This window comes from Papaver somniferum, chromosome 8, assembly GCF_003573695.1.
Source record: "Papaver somniferum cultivar HN1 chromosome 8, ASM357369v1, whole genome shotgun sequence".
NCBI lineage: Eukaryota > Viridiplantae > Streptophyta > Magnoliopsida > Ranunculales > Papaveraceae > Papaver > Papaver somniferum.
In genome coordinates this window covers 23,169,864-23,192,339 of record NC_039365.1, presented here as the reverse complement: position 1 = coordinate 23,192,339, position 22,476 = coordinate 23,169,864, and the positions used below count along the sequence as shown (strand labels likewise).

The 22,476-nt window shown below is 40.8% G+C and overlaps 1 pseudogene; it reads left to right on the top strand.

The window, feature by feature from the left end:
* The first annotated feature begins 12,518 nt into the window (after nucleotides 1–12,518).
* LOC113301480 lies at nucleotides 12,519–14,079 on the top strand (annotated as a pseudogene).
* Nucleotides 14,080–22,476: the final 8,397 nt, after the last annotated feature.

The following is a 22,476-nucleotide window of genomic DNA, read 5'->3' as shown; positions in this document are numbered from 1 at the left end:
GGGGGGGGGGGGGGGGGGGGGGAATTCTTCTGTTAAATGAGGTCAGCGATGCCAAGCTGAAGTATGTTCCCGGCACGGAGGGGTCTAGTCAGCGGAAGCTTTTTCCGACACGCGAGAGGATCAAGCGCGACCATGACTACGAGTGGCATGCTACCGTTATCGAAGTTGTTGGTCCTTGGGCGTACAGTTGGATTCCCGGTCCACGCGGTTGGCGTCCTACTGAGAGTAGCAGGCCACGTGAATCTCTTCCTGCTCGTTATGGAGATTTCTGTCCCTGGCGTTTAAATTTCACAGGTATGAATTTTCCTTATGCCCTTGACGTCGTTGATGGAGACGAGGAGGAAGGTTCTGGTGCTATACTTCCACCGAGGAGTGCCTCGACTGCCCCGGTATGCGGATTCTAGCTGCGCTTCTCCTTCTTTATAAATTCAACTGTTCGGGGAAGAATAATTCTTTTTGTGGTGTTGGTTTTCAGGTGTCGAAGAAGAAAAAGATTAAGACGAAGCAGTCTTCTACCATTGTGATGGGTGAGGCTGAGGCTCATGAAGAAGTTGCCAGTCCGGTGAACGAAGAGTTTGCTGAGGATGAGGAGATTACAGATGGGGAGGAACGTACTGATACTTCCCCTCTCATTGTCGAATAAGAGGTCTGTGTGGGTCATGATGGTGATGAAGGGAGAAATAACGCCGTGGTAGCTGATGGCGGTGTTATTGGTGATATTTCTGCCCCTGCTGGTGATGCCGCGGATACCCTCCCCACCCTTTCTCAAGAGTTTTCTTTTGTCCGGATGTATTCCACAGGGGAGTTCTTCGACGATGCCCTCGATTTTCCTGAGGACTTATCTCTACTTTCCCCCAATGATGATTGGGATGTGCTCGGGGGTGCTGATAACGAAGACGCTGCTGTCCCGGATGGTGGCGCGGAGGAGCATGGTGCGCGTGTTGGTGCCGACCTTTGTGCTGAAGGGTCCGTATCAGAAAATGGGAAGTCGGTGATTGATTCGCCTGCCGCGGATCTTCCTCAGTCGCCGACATCTGAGGGTGAGGATGCCATAATGGATTGGCTCAAGAAAAAGGATCTGCTATTTGTCCCTCATCCCGCCCCGGTTGTTACTGGTGACAAGGATTCTGATGCGTATACCCGTCGTATGATGGAAATGTCTTCCAAGGCGCGGGTATCTGAGGCCTGGGGAAGAAATTTGAGTGTTCCCGAAGCTACACTTGTGTCGGAGCCTCCTTCTTCCGTTGCGGATATGATGGCCATAGCCGACGGGTATCAATATGGCTTTCCTCAACAGCGTATCTTGGAGGTAAATTTTCGCACATATTTCTTCGTGACGATCGAATTCTTCAGTAAAATAGTATTTTTCATCTTGATGTGTAGATGATGAGGAGTGAGCATTGTAACCACGTGTTGTATCAGTTCTTCAAAGCGAAATCTCTGAAGCTCGAGGCTAAGCTTCGTCACAGAGAAAAGGAATTATCTGAGGCTGAGGTGGAAATTGAAGAGATAAAGAAAAGCCTCAAAGAGAAAGAAAATCTGAGTGAAGCGGAGGCTGGTCTTCGTTCAGAGCGTGCAGTTGTTCGCGCCGAGTTAGAGCAAACTCGCGGCCAAGTTTCAGCTATCACAGGTTTGACTCTTTTTCCTCTTTTTCCCTCGCAATGTGTCATAATTCCTTCATTACTTAGGGTGTTCTGTCTGAGTCTCCCCACCCTATCTTCAGTGGGTGGCATCCCCGAGCTGATATGGCTCCACAATGAAAGGGCACGGCAGAAATCTCGTATCAAAGAGCTTGTTGAGAAAATTAAAAGCGAAGCCAAAAAGTGGGACGCTCGGGCTGAGGTATGGCGCGCAAGGCATGTTCAGATAGTTGATATGCAGAATCTGTACAACCATTACCGTGCTTTGTTCAATGGTACACTGTTGTGGACACGTGAGAACCTGCGGGAATCCCGTGAGCGTACTTCCTTGTTGGAGTCTAGGATACAACTTCTGGAAGAGGAATTACAAAAAGCTCGATCCCTCCCTTTTCCAGGAGTTAAGGATAGCGTGATGTGTCTTTCCAGAGAAAGGGACAATGCCCGTGCCGAAGCCGGTGCTCTAAGCAAGGCCCTTGCCGCGTCCGCGCTGAAGTAGCTCGTCAGGCTGAGTCTGAGAGAAATCTTGAAGTGTGTATGTACAGATTGAGCAAGGGGGTATCAGAGATAAACAAAGAAGTCGACCACCTTCGTCACATGGATTCGATGAAGCAGGTAGAATTAAATGCCAGTCAATTTACTCTCACCAACCTTCAACTAGATTATAAGAAATTATCCGCGGAGTATGACCATCTTGATGAAGCGCGAGATGCGGTTGTTAATGAGTATGAAGAAGCTTTGGATTGTGTCGAAGGTATAACCCTATTCCATCGAGTGTGATTGTGTCTTTTCTGTGCTAACCCCCTGGTGTTGTCTTTTTTAGAGCTCGAGGGACAACTTCGCGTTACAAATGAAAAACTTGAAAAGGCTCATTCTTCCTTAGCACAGCAGGAAGAACAGACCAATCATTTCAAGAGTTTAGCGGCAAACCGCGAGGAGGTCGTCGGTGCTGCTTCTAAAAAAGTGAATCGTCTATCTTCATTGTTATCCCAAGCCCAACAGCGGATGACAGTTACTAAGCACAAGGCTCGGTGTCAATTGGCTGAGGAGACGAACAAGATGCTAGAGAAGATAGAACTTGGCCTAAAGAACGAGCATGGTCTTGTGAAGAACTATCCGCGTCGTCCAGTTCCTGCTGCCTTGCCTGGATCCTCGGGACCCTCATCTGGTGGGAGCGTCCCTTCAAGTCTTCAGAACAATCCTGCTGATGGGGCGGCATCACCTAGGTAGAGACCGCAGCATTTTGTAGAGACCGCGGCATTATTATCCTTCCACTTTTTGTAATCATGTAAAAAGAATATTTTTTGCTAGTATCATGTAAAAGAAATATTTTTTGATGTGTATTCTTCCTTGAATTGGCCTTCCACTTTTTGTAATCATCCTTTATGAAATGGATCCTTTTCTTGATATACCTGCAATGTTGGTTTGTTTTTATTTTAAGCATTTTGATGAAAGACTCTAAAAATAAAAGAGGATTTTAAGTGTTTGGGTGCGATCCCGAAGGGAGGTACCTTCGTGATCGGCTTGAGACCTATCACCCCGCTGGCGAACCCTTGGACAGAGGATTCCCAGACGGTGGGGGACGAGGCAACGTTCTAGGATATGGGGTTAAAAATTTACATACACCCATTCCGTCGACCCGTTGCCTTAAGATTGGTTGGGTATCTCTTTCTGCTGGGTGCCTTCCCCCTGGTCTTACACTTATGGACACTAACGGGGGAGCCCTGAGAGATTGTAGATTAACTACTTTCCCCAATATTGTCGATAGGTTGTTACTTGATATATAGAAAGCTTGTTTGATTGATAGGTTGAGGCCTGCAATTCCTCGTCCAGAGATAGAAACATGTAGAGTGGTCACGCTCCCTTCTTCTTCTGGTACCCTTCACGCAGTTGCAAGGCTGCGTTGCCCCTATGGGAAGTATGGTTTGAGCCACTTAGCATTCCAAGGATGTCGGAGGACTTCGCCTTTCAGATTACGAAGGTAGTAGGAACCGCTTCCCGCAATGTTGTGTATTATAAAAGGTCCTCCCCACGTAGGTGCTAATTTCCCCCTTCTCTTCTCTCGTTGATACTGTGGGATTGTTCTCAACACATACTGTCCCTCTACAAAATTCCGAGGCTTTACCTTTTTGTTGTACTCCCTTGCAAGTCTTTGTTGGTAATTTTCCATCTTCTGCAATGCAGCTTCCCTTCTTTCTTCTAGGTCGTCCAATCTCTCTAACATCATGTCTGTTGTGAGATTTTACTCCCACGCTTCGGTCTTTGTGGTTGGCAGGAGTATCTCTGTAGGGATGACTGCTTCAGCTCCATAAGTGAGGAGAAACGGGGATTCCCCGGTGGCAGATCTTCTTGTTGTTTTGTATGCCCATAACACATTATGCAACTGTTCACACCACCGCCCCTTATGTTCGTCTAATTGTTTTTTGAGGATAATGGCGAGGGTCTTGCTGGTGGCTTCCGCTTGTCCGTTGCTTTGAGGGTATATATGGGTGGATTTGTTCTTCCTTATTTTGAAAGCATCGAAGAGCATATCTATGTTTTTCCCTTGTAATTGCTTACCGTTATCGGATACGATTTCTGCTGGTATGCCGAACCTGCAGATGATGTTCTGGAATATGAAAGTAAACACATCCACGTCTCTGATCCTGTCTAAGGCTTTAGCTTCCACCCATTTACTGAAGTAGTCCGTGGCTACTATCAAAAATCGCCTTTTCCCTGATCCTTCGATGAAAGGCCCGACGATATCTATGCCCCATTTTGCGAATGGCCACGGGCTATCTACAGAATTCAACATTGTTGCTGGTGCGTGTATCTTTTTGGCGAAACGCTGACATTCCTCGCATCGTCGGGACATTCTTGCGGCATCCTGTATCATCGTGGGCCAATAATATCCTTGCGTTTTGGCTTTGTCGGCTAGTGATCTCATACCGCTATGATTCCCTGCGTCCCCATAATGGATGTCATTTAGAATTCGGTGCCCCTCTTTTCGAGATAAGCAACGTAGTAACGGTACGAGGAAGGATTTCTTGTACAGGACCCCATCCCGAAGATCGTATCTTCCTGCTTTGGAGAGTATTTTCCTAGCCTGTTTATTGTTCGCGGGTAAACTTCCCTTTTCGAGAAACGCATGGATCACCGTTCTCCAATCATCTTCGTTGCTGAAGTCTTCGTCTTGATTTGCTCTTAACAGGATATCTTCTTCGTCAAAATAGTTGTGGATGTCTTCTCCTACCTGGTCTTCGGTATTTTCTTCCACTGTATCTTGATTGGTAACGAAGGAGAATTGAGGTGTAATCGAAGGATCGTATACCCTTGTTATTTTAATAGCTTCGATGCTTTCGTCCTTCAGCATGGATGATATATATTCCAAGGCATCTGCGTGCCTGAGATCCTTTCTGCATAAGTGCCGGAACTTGATGTTCGGAATTTGTAATGCCAATGTTTGGACCAAGGCCATGTAAGCTGAGAGGGTGTCATCGTACACGTTGTACTCGAGCCCTATTTGCCGTATGACAAGCTGTGAATCACTTGTTAGACTTACGTCGGCTACTCCCATCTCTATTATTAGTCGGAGGACATGTACGACTGCCTCGTATTCGACGATGTTGTTGGTATGCTCTTTGAATTCTAACCTGAGTGCCTGTACAATCCTTTCTCCGGTTGGGGTGGTGATGACAATGCCTATTCCTGCTCCTTCCTTATTTTTGGAACCGTCGACGAAGACTTCCCATTGTCTTTGACTTGAGGGTTCGAGGATATCCATTGGATCTTTGCTTTCTTCCTCGGCTTCTGGTATTCCCTTAATCTCATCGTCGTTGTCCAGGGGAAGGTCTGCTAAGAAATCCGCCAAAACTTGGGATTTTCGAGAATGTTGAATTTCATGAATGATGTTGAATTGGTCCAGGTGGGTGTTCCACTTCGCTATTCTGCCCACTTTTCCCGCGCTTTTGAGGACTGCTTCCAGTGGTGCTTTGCATGGGACCCGGACGAAGTGAGTTAGGAAGTAGGTTCTCAGCTTTTGAGTAGCCCATACCAATGCTAGGATAAGCTGTTCGATCTTTGTGTAGTTCCTTTCCGCAGAATTGAGGGTCTTACTGACGTAATAGATAGGTTGTTCTATCTTCGTATTGGTTTTGACCAACACTGTGCTGACTGCGACTTCGGTTGCTGCTATGTATAATGCCAAAACCTCGTCAGGATCCGTCTTCTGCAGGATCGGAATCGAAGCTAGGTGTTCTTTGATTTTTTGGAAGGCTTCTTCGCATTCTGTGGTCCATTCAAACTTGCTCCCTTTTTTGAGAATATTGAAGAAATGTCTGCATTTGTCCGAAGATCGGGCAATAAATCTGCCCAAGGCTGCTATGGACCCGTTGAGCTTCTGAACTTCTTTTAAATTCTTTGGGGATGGCATTTCTACTATGGCCTGAATCTTCACTGGGTCTACCTCGATGCCCCTTTTTGTTACCAAATACCCGAGGAATTTCCCTGAGGTGACACCGAAAGTACATTTCTCTGGATTTACTTTCATGAGATGTTTCCTCATTGTTTCGAAGATGTCTCTCAGATCTTTGTGGTGATCTTTGCGCAGCTTGCTTTTGACGAGCATATCGTCAACGTAGACTTCTAAGGTGCTTCCGATCCATTGTCTGAAAATAGCATCGACCATTCTTTGGTATGTTTCCCCTGCGTTTCGAAGTCCGAAAGGCATTCTAGTGTAGCAATAAAGACCATATGGTGCGTAGAACGCTGTGGGTGGCTGATCCTCTTCTGCCAGGGCCACTGGTTGTAGCCAGAATTTCCATACATGAATGACAGTTCTTCGTATCCTTCTACTACTTCTACCAGCTGGTCTATGCTTGGAAATGGATAGCTATCCTTTGGACATGCTTTGTTGAGGTTAGTGAAATCGATGCATATCCTAACCCCCCCATTTTTCTTAGGAACGACGACCATATTGGAGATCCACGTAGGGTACTTGACCTCCTTGATGAAACCTGCGTCTAGTAGTTTTCGAAGTTCTTTTTCCACTGCCTTATGATATTCCGGCGCGACTTTTCTTATTTTCTGTCTGAAAGGTGGCGTGCCTGGTTTGATGCACAACTCATGTTGGATTATTTTTGGGTCAATCCCAGGCATATCTCCTAATTTCCAGGCGAATACATCTGCGTATTCTTTAAGTAACTTGGTCAGGGATTCTTCTCTCTTCTCGTCCATTATGGTCCCTACTTTGATCATCTTCGGGTTTTCCTCCGTTCCTATGTTGATTTCTTTTACGGGCTCTACTGGCGTGAAAACCGGCTTCGGATCCCCGAGGACTGGGGCGTTCTTTAATTGCTACTTGGTATGTTTCTGTCCCGCGTTGGCTGCTGAAGAACTTGTCTCTGTGTTCCGGACATTATAATCTTTGGTCAAATCCCTTCCTGTAGTTTCCTTGAGGAACTGGTCTATGGCCTTCTCTTTCGCAGCTTCTTTATTTTTAAGTCTTCGGGTTTTGTGTTGCTTTTCTTGTTCGCTGTTGATGCGATCCTGAGTGGCTTGGCACTCTCTTGCAGAGACCCGATCTCCTTTGATTTCCATTACTCCCTCAGGTATAGGGAATCTGAGATATTGGTAGTACGTTGCCGCCACTCCCTTGAGTTTATGTAACCATTTTCGTCCAATGATGGCATTGTAGGGGGACGAGGCGTCCACTACGCTGAACCGTGTTTCTACTTTCATGGGTCCGGCGTCAACCTGTAACACGATGTCTCCCAATGGCTTCGTGGGTGCTCCATTAAATCCGTAGATGGTGTAATAAGAGGTCATTAGCTGTTCTTCATGGAGCTTCATTCGTTTGAATGCATCGTAGAATAGAACGTTCACTGAGCTTCCCCCGTCTATGAGGATCTTTTTAAGGTTACATCCAGCCACGGGTAGTGTGAGGACCAAGGGGTCGTTATGGTCTTCCATATCTTCGTCGATATCTTCAGCATCGAAGATAATAGGTGAGTTCATCCACTTTTCATGTCCGTCCACCTCTATCCCATCGATCTTGTACAATTCGCATCGGTCCTCGAACTGCTTCCGTAACCTCTTTCCTATCTGTGCTGTAAGTGAGGGCCCTGCGGTTTCAGAACACGAGATGGTGTTGATTGTGCGGTTCCCTTATGGAAGTTGGACTGTCTTGGTTCGTTTAGATCTATCCTCTGCGACATACTTTCGTATGTAATGTTTGAGATCGCCCGCATCAATCAATTTCTGGATCATTATTTTGAGGTTTTTACATTTTTCGGTCTGGTGCCCGTTGAAACAGTGGTATTCATAGTAATCTTTGGATTTCTCGGTTCTTGGGGGTTGTTTTCCCTTAGACCATGGCCATTCCATATTTTCCCTTCCTTTGACCTCTCGCAGGATCCGAGCATAGCTAGCATTGAGCTTTGTGTAAACTTGATCTTCGAACTTCCGATCGTCTTTTCGGCTTTCGTCCCTTCGTTCTTTCTTATCTTCGTGAGGTCGTTCCACCGAGCAATTCCTTTTGGTTCCAGTGGTTTGTTCTGCGGAATTTGTACGGTGAGTTCTCTGTGGGTACGCCCTCGGGTTTTCACGCTGGATTTCTTCAAGACGAGCGTGTTTTTCAATAATTATTCGAAGATCCCCCTCTGTCTTAGGTACGCTTCCATGAATCTCAACAAAGAGTGGACTCATTCGGTCTAATCCCCACTTGTAGCAGTTGATACTTACCACCGGGTCCACACTTCCTATGGCTTGGCAGACCTTGTGCCATCTGTTGGTGTATTCCCTTGTGGTTTCCTTATAGCCGATTTCTAGTGAAAAGAGCTTATCCATTCCAGTATTAACATCCTTGTTGCACATGTAAGTTCTTAAGAACTTTTCTGCGAGTTGGTCGTAGGAGTGGATGGAGTTTGGCGGCAGATTATCAAACCAAGACAATGCCGATCCCTTCAGACTTGATGGGAAATATCTACAGAGTACTGCGTCGTTCTGGATCCATCTAGCCAGTACACGGTTATAATACCGAATGTGTGCCGCGGGATCGCTGGATCCGTCATAGCATTCGAATGTCGGGACAGGGCATTTGAGTGGAATAGGGGTGTTGGCCAGGCGATGAGTTAAGGGTGTGGAGTTAGCCTCTCTCATGACTTCTTCTAACCTTCCTCCGCCTTGTCTACTTTTTAATTGCCTGATCTCTGCCATCATTTCATCACGCAGCTCTTCCATCGCGCGGTGGTACCCTACGTTCCTCTGCTCGTGATATCTTGACTCTCCATCATTATAATCTGGGTCGGATGCGCTACTTCCTCTGGCCGCGTTTTCATTGGCTGCTACGATGACTCTTAGGTCTCGGTTTGGTTCGGGTGCCTTTGAATTTGCTTCGTCGAGTTGTTGGCTCGTTTTTGTGCTTAAGGCAATCCGGTCTTTTAAATCCTGGTTTTCTCGGGCCAACAAAGCCACAACATCCGCGTAAACCTTTTGGCTTTTCTTCAATTCTTCTAGTTCGGCCATCAATCGGTCTGATTGGTTCGACCCTTGATCGGGAGTCCCAGCCCGTGCTATTACAGCCATCGTGCCTCCTTCTTCTATGGTTTGTACTAAAGGCGGGGGAGGTTCAGCTTCGATTGTTTGCATTCCCAGATCGGGCGGAGTGCCCATCTGCGGTGTTAGAGCCACCTGCACAGTTTGATTCAGCTCATTGGTCGATGGGATTCCGAAGGTTGGTGGATGTGCGGGTTGGTACGTTCTGGATTCATCCACCCTTTCTTTTGGTTGGTGAAATTGATTCGTAGCAAGAGTTTTCACGACTTCCGTAGTCTTCGGGACTGCCGCTGGCGTATTATATTTTGTTGCCGCTGCTCTGAGGGCCGCGGATGCAACGGAATTAGCATTCATAGGCGAAGTGATTTCCGCAGCGTCCTGTCTCTGACTGGTCATTTTGGCTTTGTCTCCTTTCTGCTTGCTCCGGGTGATGACCGGGGTTTTCCTCGGTGCTTCCTTCGACGTGGCTCTGGATTTTCCTACTTCTTGCATCTTTCTGCACAAGGGAATTTCAAAAAACGAGAAACAGAAATGTCCGTGCGGATCGGGTTAGTTTGCGAAAATTCCTAATTCCACGACAGGGAGAAACTGCCCGAGGGCCACAGAGAACTCTTAGGGAAGCTCATTTGATTAAAACATAAGTTAAAAATATATGGATTAAATTCTTATTAAAAGTGCGGATTTATTAAAAGTATGAGGGAACGCGAGAAAACCCCTTTTAAAACTGCACGTAAATCCCTTTGAAAATTTACGTAAACCCAACGGAAAGATAGGTCCGTACAAGATCTAGAAAAATGTAGATCCGTGGATCTAAGTAATAAATCTTTTAACCGGTAAATGACGATACTGTCGGCAGTACCGAAGACAACGGGTGCGTTTTTGAACATGGTAAAGTTAATAAAAGATAAATACTGTTAAAGATAATGAAGCAGAGCAATCTTACGTTAATTTAATTATGAAATCACAGGATAAGATAAATCTTTTACCGGGACGATGTCCCTGTTTCTAGCGCCAAATTGTGAACACACAAATCATGAAGGTATCGGAATGCTCACAACCAAACATCGTAATTTAGAATGATTTGTAATGATGATATCATAGTGTTGATTCCTTGGCTCAAAACCATCGGGTTTATCACAGCCTCATCTAACTCCGTGCGAGGCGTTTGCGCACGGGATATAAGTAAAATCAAAGAAAACAAAACATGGAAGTAAAGATTCATGGGGTTTCAGGAAAACGTAAAGTGCTGAAATATAAACAAGACCGAGGTTTACGTGGTTCAGCACTAAGGCCTACGTCCACGGGGTTTGTCGTTTCACTATATACTTGACGGTTACAGGAGTAGTCGAATGACTTTTGAGTTTACATGTCTTTCTATTGTAAAGGACTAACTTACACTCAAGATTCTTCTCTCTCCTTCTCTTCCTGATTTTTCCGATCCCCCTTCCTCTTGGTGGAGAGGGGGTATTTATAGGGTTAGAGTGTGGGACCCATCTCTGAAGGCCGTTGGAACCTTATCTTCTTGTATTTTGTGTCCATCACGCAGGGGTCTTCGTTCGTAACTTCCTCACGCAGAGGCATCCTCGTTCGTTCCACGGGTTGATCGACACGTATGCTGCTCAGAGTGTTTAATGCGGGTAGTTGAGGCGCCTGCTCGTGTCAGGCAAGTGTTTTCTGCCTCTGTCGCGTCCATGTCAGTACATCTTCTCTCCATCGTTGATCTTGGCTTCTTTTGGGGATGAGATAAAGTAACTCTTTGGGGAGTTATTTGGTGCTCCGCAGTACAGCGTGTTACCGGAACATCCTTTAACTTCTATCCTTGGATTGTTCGGGTAAAGATCCCTCGTTGACGGGATAGAATTCTTGGTTATGAGCGTGTGTCATCATACTTTGATGACCTTGTCCGCATGCCCTCCATGTATCTTCCTATGTACACGTGTTTGATGATGAAATATGTGCATACATGGCGTGAAGGAATCATGCAATTGCCTTGATGAGGAGTCCATGGGGAAGTTTACACTGTGGGTTCTGACGGAGGATGAGGAAAAGAAGAAATGGAAGAAGAAGTATAATGTTGATATGTTCCACAATACTAATGTGGCAAGACCCAATAAATCTGCTTTTATTTTCATAGCGACTATTTCAAATCCTACACTTAAGATCATCTTCTGTGCTCCTATTAGAGAATATGAGAAGGACGGTGATGAGGATCGATACTACAGTTATGATGTTGGGTTGAAAAGGCCGTAATATATCCCCAGGCCACACGAATCGGGTTATATTCACTGGCATTTGAACCATCTTACCCACATTTACTCAACCTTTGCAGCTGGTATCTTTTGATTAGGAAATTTTATTTTTAGGCTTCTAGTTTTGCAAGTTTATTAAGTTTATCAGTCTGTTGATAAACTTACACACGTACATACTGTTGTAACTTACACTAGTTTTCCCTATTCTTCTGTTGTACCAACTACTCTTCCTATTCTTTAGTTCATTAGGCTCAGTCTCTCTATTTTCTAGCTACAGCTATTCTTTAGCTTTTACTGTTATGTATTCTTATCTGTATTCACATGTAATCAGTATATATATCTCTTAATGAAATCAGTCTACACACAGCTGTGTGAGAAAACCAAAACCCAATTGCCTTTAAAGTTGTTATTCGCACAGCAATTCTAGTTTTACGTCGTAGTTCTTTTTTCGTATTTTCCACATTTGATTGCCAGTAGCTAGTTTAGCAAGGTATTTTCTCTATAACTTGCTAGTTTAGCAAGTCCATGCTGTTACCATTCAATGTATTCAGACCTTTTTTTTTTATCTTCTTCTATAGAGTTGCGTTTCGTGGTTGTGTTGGACGGCTATCGTGCTCGAGGAAAGATGATCTGACAATCTGGTGGGGATAACCAGATAGATTAAATGTTTAGTACATTAGAAATCCACATACAAATCTCCCAGGTCCGGTTCATGTACCAATTATTGGAAATCTATTGAAGCTTGGAAAAAAACCTCAGGAGTCACTAACTGTACTCGCAGAACGTTATGGGCCGTTAATGTCATTGAAGCTCGGTACTTTAACAACAATAGTCGTTCCTTCTTCTGCAATGGCCAAAGAAATTCTTCAAAATAATGATCAATCTTTTTCTGGTCGATATGTCTTAGACGGAATGACGGTATTCAATCACCATAAATCTTCAATAGTATGGTCGAACGTTTGTCCTCAATGGCGTAACCTTAGAAAATTCACATATTTTCACTACTCAAAAACTTGATTCAAATCAAAACCTAAGGCACCAAAAGTTCAATGATCTAGTCACTTATGTTGGCCGAAATGCAAGTTCGGGTTCCGCCATTGACATTGGTCAAGCTTCTTTTACTACTGTTCTTAATTTGATATCGAATAGCTTTTTTTCGATGGATTTAGCTGATTTGAGTTCAGATACGGTTTCTACCTTTAAACGTGCTGTTAGAGGAGTACTGCTGGAAGCGGGAAAGCCTAATCTTTCTGATTTTTTTCCGCTTCTTAGATTTATTGATGTGCAAGTTATTAGACGCCGTACTAAAAAACATGTTAGGATATTGGACGAGACATTTGATAAGATTATAGATAAGAAAATGACACTATTACAATCTAGAGAGAAAAATAGTGCTAGTTCTGGTGACTTGCTTGATATAATTCTTGATTCATCCCATGAAAATGGCATCCAACTTCAACGTCATGAAATCAAGGCTTTACTGAGGGTTAGTACTATTTTAACGGTGATTTTGTAATTTGGCATTTGTTTTTGTGTTCCTAGTACTTTTTTCCTTTTGTTTTAAACACAATCTAAAAATCATTGGATATTTATGACTAATTAGCCATAATTTATGTTCTGTAGTAGCCTTATATGTGCATCCATTGGTTTACTTGGAAATTTGCAAGTCTGACAAAGTGGTTATTGAATCAGGACTTCTTTGCTGCCGGTACAGATACTAGCTCATCCACGATAGAATGGGCAATGGCAGAACTACTTCATGACCCATGTAAAATGATAAAAGTTCAGCAAGAGATTTCAAGTATTATAGGCAGAGACCGACCAATAGAAGAACCAGATATCGTTCGACTCCCATACTTGCAAGCAATTGTGAAAGAGACACTAGGACTTCACCCACCCGTTCCATAGTTGGTCCCGCACAGAGCAGTGACTGATGCTAAAATCCATGATTTTGTTGTCCCTAAAGATGCCCAGGTCCTAGTCAATGTATGGGCAATTGGGCGAGATCCCACCATATGGGCACACCCAACTTGTTTTAAACCGGAAAGATTTTTAGGTTCAAAACTTGATTATAAAGGCCAAGATTTAGAGTTGATTCCATTTGGTTCAGGTCGTCGAATTTGTCCAGGTTTGCCATTAGCACATCGGATGGTACATTTAGTGCTAGGTTTGCTTTTACAATCATTTGACTGGAAATTGGAAAACGCGTTGAAACCAGAAGATTTGGATATGAAAGAAGAATCTGGATTTACTTCAGTCAAGACTACCGGTCTACGAGCAATTCCTACTGCATCTTTATAAGTTTTATTGGTCATTCACGTGCAATGGGAAGTTTCAACGGAAGATTTTTCTTAATTATGTCTAGAGATGCTGCCAAGACCATAAATACTACGGTGATTCTGGGCGGACCGTAAAAAAACACCTAAAAAAACTGTCCTCTCGTAGATTGGAGGGCCCCACACACGTGGGACTAATAGGGGATTGAGTTTTGGTCCCATCACCGTGAGAGAACGGTTTTTCTCACGATCTTTTCCGTGATCTATCCATCTTAATTAAACACTATCCTTGAAACCTTGTAATAGTACCTGATAAATGTAATAGGCGTAGTATAAATATGATTTAGCAACACTGCAGTTTTGTTCGTTATATGAGGCGAATACGAATGGCATGACTGCTAAATAAAATGACAAGTGCAGGTTGTTAAGTGAAAAATTAATTACCTCAACACTTTTCGAAAAATTGTTGATGAAAAACCTTCCTAGTTTGAGGTTTAGGGGTTCTATTTGAGACCTATTACTAAAAGACAAAAAGGATAATTAGAAATTAATTTTTCAAAACCCCATAACCAACTATTCTCTTCCTATCTATTTTATCTCTGATTAATTAGTGTTAATTACTTATTTTAGATGTTAATTAACCGTGTTAGATGTGAGATCAACTAATGTAAATCAATCTTCAAAACATCAATAACACTACCTAGAATCGGTAGTGTCTTGGTATTCATGAAGGACATCAAAAATCAGTTCAAGTATGCGTAGATAAAATATGATTTTCATAATCGTTTTTTTTTTAGTCATACATAAACCGATTGTTTCATTTTCGTAAGGAAAAAAAAAATTCATTCAAACTTTTAGTCATTTCAAATCTACTCATTTTCGTAGGAATCACGGATGCACTTAGCATGTGCATCAAGACTTTGAACCCCTAGGCGACCAAAGTGGACGAGTTATAGTCTCGTGAGGATTTACATAGAGATCTACCCACAAATCTACACAAAAACTCTTAAAACTATCAATCTTCATGCGAGGAATTCAAGTCCGATTCACCCACCATAAAGTGCGGGGCATACGCTGGGATTTTGAATACCATAAAGTGATAGCTTTCATCAAATGTGAATTCTTCCCCCTTTTCCTCCAAGTAGCGTGCTTTCACGACTTCGTGCTACAAAAAAACGACACAAACTTACTTTGTTAGTTACAAATTGACAAAAGTAGATTATGTAGAATAAACCATAAAAATATTTCAAATTGCTGAAGGGACAAGCTAAAGTGGCTAGCGTTCAAAATCCGTTGTTGGATAGCTACAAAAGAAACTATCGCATCTTGGATGCCTTGGTGCCTATCATGGATTTGTTGAAGACTTCTTTTCTTCGGGTTCCCATAATCTTGCTTATATTTGTCATGTATATCTTTTCCCAAAATGTTTCGGATTCTAGACTTACGGGTGAGTGATACACAACTCGACTTATAACGTACCATGCTTTGGTGATTGTCAAATCTTTGACGGAGTCAAATGATGCCATACTTGTATGTGGAGGTATGAAATGAGTAGTTGTAAAGTATATGGAGTAGGAGCGAATAGAATGAGCAAGTTTGGGGCAAATTGGGTCCAAGGATGAGGTCTCTTTATATAGAGAAAGACTCCAACGACTAGTTTTTCGAAAAAAGTGAAATAATTGAGCATAATCGGTCTTCTCTAATGTCCATAAAAACCGATTATGTTTTCATGCCCATTAGAATCGGTCTTTATGTTTGGCAACATCAACCGATTAAGCCTGAAAAATCAACAACAAAAATTGAATATTCCATTGACAATAATCAGTTTATATATTTGCACATGTAATCCGATTCTCACCAGAAAAGATACAGAAACCTGAATTTCTAAGGCATTAAGAATCTGATTGTACTGATAACACATAAACCGATTTCCTGATGAACTACAGAAATCAGTTTATAGGTGCAGTCATATAGCCCAATTGTTTGCCTATATTTTCAAAACAAAGTTTGAAGCATGCATAAACTTGTGTTACCATAGACCCATTGTACACATAATTATAGTTAAAAGGAACTATAAGTGCATTTGAATTCAAACCATAATCATCCAAAAAATAAACCATAATCATCCAAAAAAGTATTAAAAACTTAAACCACCAATGTTTTAAAAACTTAAAATTATAACATCTATAAGAAAGCAACAACAACAACAAGAGCAGCAGCATCACCTGCATTGACAGCAACAACAACAACCATTTCTTCAAACAAATTATTCAAATGTCTGTCGTGGGACCTCCGAGATGCAATTTCATCACTCCTTATCCTGGTAACCTAATGAGCTCAAAGAGCTCTTCCAATGCAAGCTTTTCAGCCAGGGCCTGCTTCAAATGGGTTTCACAACCATAGAAGAACTTGTACATGCTTCTATTACCTGTGGTGGCTTGTGAACATCTTCCTATTGGAGATTTCGCGAATAAAAAGGATAAGTGTTAGAGCATTGCTCGGTCGAACTCTCATGAGTTTCTAACTCAAGCATGTTTGTCAATGTTAGTGATCAAAACTATAAGTCTTGATTTCTAGTCTACTATAGCTAAGGTCTCAGACTAGGATAAAAAGTGTAGTTGAGCTCAAGAACTCCATGGCAATCATCATACAAGACGAAGGACTACTCAAGGAACTGGTGGATCTTCATCGACTAAAAGGTATGTGGAGACTTGAACTTATCTATCACTCAAAAGTCTATTTATCTCCTATCTTGAGACAAAAGTCTTTTTGCTATATAGACTTAGATTATACACATTTGTTATTTCGAGCCGAGTTTTCTCGCCTATCTATTTCTCGAAATATGTGTTGGTAAGATTTCGCTTTAGACAAGTTCATCTTTACCTAGTGAAGAAAGTCATGTTATGTTTCAATCACTTTGAGAATTACTCTGAAGAAAAATGGTTTGTGAATAACAACTATATAACGTCCTCTGAGAATGTTTCAATGATTGAAATGAGAGTTTAGATTATATAACCATTGGAGGATATAAGCATTGTTTTGGAAACAAATATATGTATAAGTCCTTATTCCTTGAACCAAAGTTTGCGAACTTTGTTAATCAAGTGAACCGGAGTAGTGCGTGGGATAAGTCCACGAACTGACGAAGTTCTCAAACCCGAGAATTTCTGTTGGAGTTTATGAACTCCATCCGGGAACTTAATTCCGCGAGCCCAGTCCACGAACTTGAGTAGGTTATATCTAAACACAATGTTTGTGAACTTATTCATATGTTCAGGGTTCATGAACCGATTCAAGTGAATCGTTTTTTCTTCAATTGTATCTTGTGTGGTACATGAGATTTCCTTGCAATTGAAAAACTTTCTAACTAGTTCATTTGAGTCATTTGAACTAGTTATGGTGAAGAAGAATATGGTTGATATGAAAGTAATCATATGGCTAACTTCGGTTAACTATTGTTGAACCAACATGAGTGTACACGTTTGGGTACGGTTACACAAGCCTAGAAACGTGCATTTCATTTGTGTATAACAAGTTATGTTTTCGATCTAACGGTTGATAAATATTAGCTTGAATCTAATAAGGTTTTCATCTAACGGTGAATATTGAATGCTTTGTTACCAAGCTAACATTGATTGCAAATCCTGATTTGAAAGACAATATAAGGGAGAACTCTAGCAACTGGGAAACCTAATCCCCACACATTCTGTGTGATACTAGTTGTGCTAAGCTAGAGTCGATTCTCCTTTAACCTTTGGTTTCTTCTTCTAAACCAGGTTAACGACTTAAATTTTTCATTGGGATTGTGAAGCCAGACCGATACTACTTTATCGTAGTTGTGTGATCCGATCTTGCTGTTTCTATCATACGAGTACAATTGTAATAGTTGGCTTGAAATTTCTATCTCCGATAGGCAAGATCAAAAGTAATCACAAACATCTTCGTCTCATCGTTTAAGACTATTGTGAGGTGATTGATAATACTAGGCTATTCTTCGGGAATATAAGTCCTGATTATCAATTGGTTCATGTTCACCTTGATTTATCAAAAGACGGAACAAAACTCGTATGTATATTCGTGAGAGACGGATTTATCTATTATCATAGACTTTTCTGTGTGATACAGATTTGTTTATTAAAGTCTTCGATTTTGGGTCGTAGCAACTCTTAGTTGTGGGTGAGATCAGCTAAGGGAATCAAGTACATAGTATCCTTATGGGATCAGAGACGTAGGAGCATAACTGTACCTTGGATCAGTGTGAGATTGGTTGGGGTTCAACTACAGTCCATACCGAAGTTAGTTTGGAGTAGGCTAGTGTATGTAGCGGCTTAATACAATGTGTGTTAAATCTGGACTAGGTCCCGGGGTTTTTCTGCATTTGCGATTTCCTCGTTAACAAAATTATGGTGTCTGTGTTATTTCTTTTCTGCATTATATTTTGTTATATAATTGAAATATCACAGGTTGTGCATTGTTCAATCAATTAGAATATACGACCTTTTGGTTGTTGATTTAAATTGATTGACATTTGGATATTGGTCTTTGGTACCATCCAAGTTATCTCTCTTGTATTTGATAAAGACTCGCAGATTTCTATTTGCTTGAGTATATATCAAATCGAGAGATTGAGATATAAACTCTTTGATATACTTTTTATCTAGATGGAGTATGACTGTCTAGTTGATTCTCTATAAAGTATACTGGAGTTTGTCCATACAGATTGCTAAGCAAAATACTGGGTGTGGTTGTTAGACCCCCGCTTTTTCACTAAGTTACCGAAGTCCATATCTACAAGAAAAAAGTATCTAGTTCCACAATAGGTCCATAGGAAAATATAATCCGAGTCTAACAAGAAAAACGCACATGAATTTGAAATATTGGGAATCGGTTTATATGACATACATAAAAACCGATCGTGATATAGAATCTGAACAAACAATTTTCATAATTGGTACATTATCCACGAACATAAAAACCGATTGTAGGAGCACAAAGATAAAAAAAAAATTACTTCCCAGAATCGGTTTATACTAATACACTTATAAACTGATTCTGGTGACGTAATTTCATATTCCGATTTCTACCCAGAATTGGTCGATGCTAATCATACTATAAGCCAATTCCTCAGCATGCTCTTCATGGAACGAAGAATAAAACTCATTATCGGTTGATATGATAGATTTACATAAACAGATTCTAGGTAAATCAGAGATTTTAATTTTCATAATTGAGGTTTTAAACATGTAAATCGATGAATAAATGCTAATAATAGAACAGGTTGATGGACATTTTCCTTTTCTTGGTTGTATTGGAGATCGTTGAAGGCGAAGATCAAAAATAATAATTTGATTAGTGTTTATGTAATTTGGAAAGATTAGATGAGAATAGATAGCTAGAATGGTGTGGTTTGCCATATTTGGGCGGTCTTCAAGTAACACAATGAATCTTCCAGACTGGATCTGTGCCTGGTTTGATTACTTTCATGACAAAAAGATAGCTATTGAAGAGTTGTGTAAGAGAGCCATTATTGCTTGGTGTTTATGGTAAGACAGGTGTGTAAAAGTATTTAACAATGTCAACCCTCTGCCATACAAGATCATCAAAAAATACATAAGTTACATAGAAGATCATTAAACTCTAAAGAATAAACATATTGCCAGCAGTGTCCGTGTCAGTCGTAGAAACATAACTTGGATTCCACCACCTTATAATACTGTGACTATTAATTGTGATGGTTCCTTTTTAAATGGTTCAGGTGGTATAGGTCTAATTATTCACAATTGTGCAGGTTGGCAGCAAGCAGCAAATGCATCCATATAAAAGATATTGGAAGTGCGGAGCAAGCGGAATGCACGGGGCTGTAGGAAGCTGTAAATTGGGCACATGCACTAAAGCTAAGGAAGGTGTATTTCGGGCTCGACGCAAAGACAATAGTAGATGCAGTTGTCAGGAATTCTCCTATAGACTGGCATTTACTAAACATGATCAAAGACATTCAAGATTTTTTTACTAGTAACAACTCTTGGAAATGTTCTTACATTCCAAAAGAGAGAAATAAAGTAGCGGATATTCTTTCTAGACTAGCTAGAACAGAAGGTTTAAGTCATTCTTGGTCTAGCTCCTCTCCTATTGAAATTCTTGCTTCAAAAAAAAAAAAAATAATTGCGTTTGAGGCTTCAAATTAAGCCATATTTCGAAACAACCAATTTTTTTTTTTTGTTACAAGTATTTCTTTAAAATGAAAAAGTTGATGATCATTTTAATTTTTCAATTCTCTGATCCGGTTAGTGGGCGCCGGCTTTAACCTTTGATTGACCGACAGAGTAAGATGGCTTGTGTCGCGTACCACAATTGACATGATATAATTCATATGTCTTTACGGTTGAATAAGAAATTTCTGGATTTAAGCCGGGAATTCTCCGCTTCCAAGTTGACATTTTTAATCTCCAAAGGTTGTCTTTGAGCCTTCTTTAGATTTAGTTCATCGATACACGCAAATATTTTTGTAGTTAATTCGTTCTCACTGGGGCTAGGATCTACAGGAGCCAACCCGACTTCAATATATCGAACCTCCCAAAATGGAACCGTCGAAAAAGGTAAACCATATCGGGACAACATTAATACCTCATGCGACCAAAACCTTGTTGGTTGGTTCATGTCAGGGCCGTTGCTATAAGATCTTTGTCGTAATTATGCCCTAAAATAATGATTGTGACATTTTCAAGTAGTTTAATAAATGGTTTTTGCATACACTTTGAGATATATTGTTCTATGAATTATTATGTGATTAACTGATATGCAAGGATATGGGTTATCTATCAATGTGATGTGATCATATTGATGGGTCTATTAGAAACTTTTCTATCACGTCAGTAAATGAAGAGTACTTCTTTATTGTTATTTCATAAAGTTCTTAATTCTGAGAATTGATGTATACCTTACATGTTTATCATTTTCATCCTGTCTCGTTAAGCATTGAGGTCGTAAACGTTATAAGTGATCCAATATTCTGAACGAGATGGATAGTTATGATAACATAGTAGGATTACATGATTCAATATGAAGTCCATGAATTGTGACATCCTATCGTATTACAATGTAGTAATTATTATTCTAAACTGGCCAATGATCACTCAAATTGTTTGAGCGATTATTAGATTAATAATGGTTGTCCAGCACACGTAATACTCGAGGATATAAGACATAAATAATCATAATGACACTGACAAGCAAGAGTTGCTATGCCGTGAATTATTTATGGATGCCAGGTACAATGGAAGGATTGTTGTGTGACTGTAACAAGGCTAAAGGGTTTATTAATAACTACAATACGAATTAGAGGGTTCAATCACAAATTTATAGTGGAGTGATTTGTGATTAATTGTCGGCTAAACCAATTACGTGAGACGTGGTAGGGTTTGACCGATTATTTAGCTAATGAATGTTAAACTCTAAAAGACCTAACCGTTTTATCTTAGTAGGAGAGTGGAGTGAAAACTGCTATATAAGGATAGAGTCGTGTTGTGACGATGTCATCCTTATGATAGCTTCTGTAAGGGCTCACCTTATATCCATTGGATATTACATCCAAAATATCACTCATCCGTAGACAATAATTTTTTCTAAGAATATTTTTATATTCTTGTATTTAATTTTATTTGTTATTTAGTCCCTCCAAATAAACAGAGTTGTTTTCTTTGGCCAATGACAAGTAAGATCATCTTATTAATCTCAAGATTCTCATTAAGCTTTACCAATTCTCAATAGTAAGATCACAAAATCTCCGTTTTATTGAATAAAGATTGATTAATATGATAAATCCATAGAGAAAGGGAGAGACGATTGGTGTATTTGTTGGAACAGCGTGATACGGAATATGAAGTACCAAAAATGAAGAGAATAACTTCATGTTTGCTGGGTGAGTTATGAACTTATGATTCCTTCTCACTAAAAGACTCGATACTTATTTGACTTCTATTACATTAAAAATGATCAGGCCGCTGGAGTTACGTGTTAGGGTTCTAGACCAAAACACAAGGCTTATGTGATAAAAATAGATATTAAACCCAGATAGTTGAATAATTAAGAGGTTTAGAAGAATATTAAGAGGAGAATGAGAAGAGAATAAGAAGATTAGAGAATTTAAAGAGTTCTTGTATTTATTCTTAATCTATTACAAAGCTCAGGAGTTGTATTTATAACTCTAAATACTTGAAAGGCAAGTTATACTAACCATGGAATCCTAACTAGTTACGGAATTAAAGACAAGCTAAAAATAGGAGTACTTAATTAAAGTAAACTAGCCAACTCAGTGTTGGTAATGCAACATCCCTCCCTAGATGAAAAATGGCTTGTCCTTAAGCCTCAAAATCTGGAAAATAAAGAAGCAATTCATATGCATCTTCCCATGTAGCTTCATCACTTGGGTGATCCATCCATTTAACTAACCATTTAGTACCATCATAAGAACCTTTTCTGAACATCTTGCGGTCCAAAAAAGCTTCTGGTTCCCACTTATCATAATCAATGACAGAAGGTAGGATCTGTTGAACGGAGTTAGCTGATCCTAATTTTAGTTTCAACTGAGAAACATGAAATACAGGGTGAATGCGGCTTTCTGCAGTAAGCTCCAACTTGTACGCCACTGACTCTATCCTCTCAAGAATACGAAAAGGACCATAGAATCTTGGAGATAGTTTAGACAAACACTGATTAGTAACAGTTCGCTGTCTATATGGTTGTAAGCGAAGAAAAACCCAATCTCCTATAGAAAATTCTCTC